Here is a 4,490-nt window from a genome sequence, read left to right on the forward strand (position 1 = left end):
GGGTCGATGGTGAAGGAGAAGGAAGGAGAGGTGCCGGAGGAAGAGATGACACATGAGGCACATAGCAGGGTGTATCGGGAAGGAGGAGGAAAGAGAGATCATCCACAGAGAAATCTTGAGGAAGAAGGACGTGGGTAGTAGGAACGAGACTCGTCAAAAGTCACATCACGTGAGATGCGCAAGCGACGACCCATAGGATCCCAACATCGATAGCCCTTGTGCTCATCACTATAACCAAGGAAAACACACTCAACCGACTGAGCAGTCAGTTTGGTGCGTTCTCGGGGGGCAAGAAGGACAAAGCAGACACATCCAAACATACGAAGAGCTGAGTAGTCAGGAGAACGACCAGTGAGACACTCCATAGGAATACCACCCTTCAGAGCAGTCGATGGCTGAATGTTGATGAGATAGGTGGATGCAGAAATAGCCTCAGCCCAAAAGTGGGGTGGAAGGGAAGCGGCAATCATCAGCGCACGAACCGTCTCAAGTAGATGACGATGCTTGCGTTCGGCAATGCCATTCTGAGCATGAGCACCAGGACAGGAGAACTGGGCAAGAGTACCCTGTTCCACAAGAAAACCACACAACAGCTGAGAGATAAACTCACCGGCGGAGTCAGCACGAAAAGTACGAATGGGCGTGGAAAACTGGGTGTGAACCATGGTAGCAAAACGTTTGTATATAGAGAGAACCTCGCTACGAGATTTCATGAAGTAGAGCCAAGTGTAGCGAGAGAAATCATCAATAAACAAGATATAGTAGCGATGACCACCTTTCGAATCAAAGGGAGCAGGACCCCAGACATCAGAATGAACCAAGTCAAAAGGACGCTGAGATACCGAGTCACTGGTAGGATAAGGCAACTGGGTCTGTTTGCCAAGTCTGCAACCATTACAATGTAAAGAAACATCTCCAGATACAGACCCTAAGAGGCCCTGACGAACTAAAGAAGACAAGCGAGACCCACAGATGTGACCAAGGCGATGATGCCACAGCTGGAAGGACGCAGACGAAGAGGCAGCAAGAGCATGGGAGCTGGGAGAAGTGGTGGCAGCGGAAGGAACACAAAGCCAGTCAACCTCCCAAATGCCCTCTGACTCACGGTGTCGGGGGCCAGCACCAACCAAAACCTTGGTGTGACGATTCTGAAGAGTAAGAGTCGGTATCAAGAATGACACGACAACCAGAATCAGTAAGTTGGGCAGCAGAAAAAAGATTCATGGTAAGGCGATGAACATGTGAAACACTAGGAACGGAAAAAGATGGAGTGGAAAGAAGACCACGACTAGCAACAGGAAGAGGTGTGCCATCGGCGGTAAGAACATTAACAGGCGAATCAAGAGGTCGGAGAGAAGACAGCACGGAAAAATCAGAAGACATATGAAAGGAGGCTCCAGAATCCAGAACCCACGAAGATGTACCTGACTATGTAGATGTCTGCGGCGGTGGAGAAGTGAATGCAGTCACAGCAGCAGCGGATCCGGTCGACGAAGAGCCTGAGGAAGCCAATAGACGCTTGAGCCTCACAATATCCTGGTTAGTGAATGAAGGAGTCGAGGAAGATCCAGGAGTCCCACTGGAAGAGGAGCGCCTCTGGTCTCGCTTCTTCTCACGGCAATCAGACTCTGGATGACCTGGCCGAGAGCAGTAGCCACAGAAGGTGTCACGGCGCGACCGGCCCCTCTCAACATAAGAAGGGTGACCCACCCCACTGAAGGTGTGGGTAGGAGTGCTACCTCTTGAGCACTGCGTTGGATTTCCTTGAAGAGGAAAGGGTGATGCAGCAGAGTAGAGTAAGTATTTCCCTCAGTTTTTGAGAACCAAGGTATCAATCCAGTAGGAGGCTACACGCAAGTCCCTCGTACCTACACAAAACAAATAGCTCCACACAACCAACACGATTAGGGGTTGTCAATCCCTTCACGGTCACTTACGAGAGTGAGATCTGATAGAGATGATAGATAATATTTTGGTATTCTTGGTATAAAGATGCAAAGTAAAATAAAAGGCAAAGTAAATAGCAAAGCAATAGTAAAGTGTTGGGAGATTGATATGATAAAGATAGACCCGGGGGCCATAGATTTCACTAGTGGCTTCTCTCAAAAGCATAAGTATTTTACGGTGGGTGAACAAATTACTGTTGAGCAATTGACATAATTGAGCATAGTTATGAGAATATCTAGGTATGATCATGTATATAGGCATCACATCCGAGACAAGTAGACCGACTCCTGCCTGCATCTACTACTATTACTCCACTCATCGACCGCTATCCAGCATGCATCTAGAGTATTAAGTTCAAGAAAACAGAGTAACGCCTTAAGCAAGATGACATGATGTAGAGGGATAAATTCATGCAATATGATAAAAAACCCCATCTTGTTATCCTCGATGGCAACAATACAATACATGCCTTGCTGCCCCTACTGTCACTGGGAAAGGACACCGCAAGATTGAACCCAAAGCTAAGCACTTCTCCCATTGCGAGAAAAACCAATCTAGTAGGCCAAACCAAACTGATAATTCAAAGAGACTTGTAAAGATAACCAATCATACATAAAAGAATTCAGAGAAGATTCAAATATTGTTCATAGATAGACTTGATCATAAATCCACAATTCATCGATCTCAACAAACACACCGCAAAAAGAAGATTACATCGAATAGATCTCCACGAGAGAGGGGGAGAACATTCTATTGAGATCCAAAAAGAGAGAAGAAGCCATCTAGCTACTAACTATGGACCCGAAGGTCTGAGGTAAACTACTCACACTTCATCGGAGGGGCTATGGTGATGATGTAGAAGCCCTCCGTGGTGGATTCCCCTTCCGTGGAGCTCCGGAACAGGCTCCAAGATGGGATCTCGTGGATACAGAAATTTGCGGTGGTCGAATTAGGTTTTTGGCTCCGTATTTGATCGTTTGGGGGTACGTAGGTATATATAGGAGGAAGGAGTACGTCGGTGGAGCAAAGGGGGGCCCATGAGGTAGGGGGGCGCGCCCTAGGGGGGGCGCCCTCCACCCTCGTGGCCGCCTCCCTTCTTTCTTGACGTGGGGTCCAAGTCTCCTGGATCATGTTTGGTGAGAAAATCACGTTCCCGAAGGTTTCATTCCGTTTGGACTCCGTTTGATATTCCGTTTCTTCGAAACACTGAAATAGGCAAAAAATATCAATTCTGGGCTGGGCCTCCGGTTAATAGGTTAGTCCCAAAAATAATATAAAAGTGGAAAATAAAGCCCAATATGGTCCAAAACAGTAGATACTATAGCATGGAGCAATCAAAAATTATAGATACGTTGGAGACGTATCAGGCATCCCCAAGCTTAATTCCTGCTCGTCCTCGAGTAGGTAAATGATAAAAAGAGAATTTTTGATACGGAGTGCTACTTGGCATAATTTAAATGTAACTCTTCTTAATTGTGGTATGAATATTCAGATCTGAAAGATTCAAGACAAAATTTCATATTGACATAAAAATAATAATACTTCAAGCATACTAACTAAGCAATTATGTCCTCTCAAAATAACATGGCCAAAGAAAGTTCATCCCTACAAAATCATATAGTTTAGTCGTGCTCCATTTTTGTCACACAAGAATGGTCTCATCATGCACAACCCCGATGACAAGCCAAGCAATTGTTTCATACTTTAGTAATCTCAAACTTATAAACCTTCACGCAATACATGAGCGCGAGCCATGGACATAGCACTATGGGTGGAATAGAATATGATGATGGGGGTTATGTGGAGAAGACAAAAAAGGAGAAAGTCTCACATCAACGAGGCTAATCAATGGGCTATGGAGATGCCCACCGATTGATGTTAATGCAAGGAGTAGGGATTCCCATGCAAGGGATGCACTAGAGCTATAAATGTATGAAAGCTCAACAAAAGAAACTAAGTGGGTGTGCATCCAACTTGCTTGCTCACGAAGACCTAGGGCACTTGAGGAGGCCCATTGTTGGAATATACAAGCCAAGTTCTATAATGAAAAATTCCCACTAGTATATGAAAGTGACAAAACAAGAGACTCTCTATCATGAAGATTATGGTGCTACTTTGAAGCACAACTGTGGCAAAGGATAGTAGTATTATCCCTTCTCTCTTTTTCTCTCATTTTTTTTTGAATTTTTAGATATTCCTCACTTGGGACAATGCTCTAGAAAATGATGATCATCACACTTTTATTTATTTACAACTCAACGATTACAACTCGATACTAGAACAAAGTATGACTCTATATGAATGCCTCCGGCGGTGTACCGGGATATACAATGAATCAAGAGTGACATGTATGAAAGAATTATGAATGATGGCTTTGCCACAAATACTATGTCAACTACATGATCATGCTAAGCAATATGACAATGATGAATGTGTCATGAGGAACGGAATGGTGGAAAGTTGCCTGGCAATATATCTCGGAATGGCTATGGAAATGCCATAATAGGTAGGTATGGTGGCTATTTTGAGGAAGATATAAGGAG

The sequence above is a fragment of the Triticum urartu genome, chromosome 6A (assembly GCF_056163025.1).
Source record: "Triticum urartu cultivar PI428250 chromosome 6A, HENAU_Tu73, whole genome shotgun sequence".
Taxonomy (NCBI): Eukaryota; Viridiplantae; Streptophyta; class Magnoliopsida; order Poales; family Poaceae; genus Triticum; species Triticum urartu.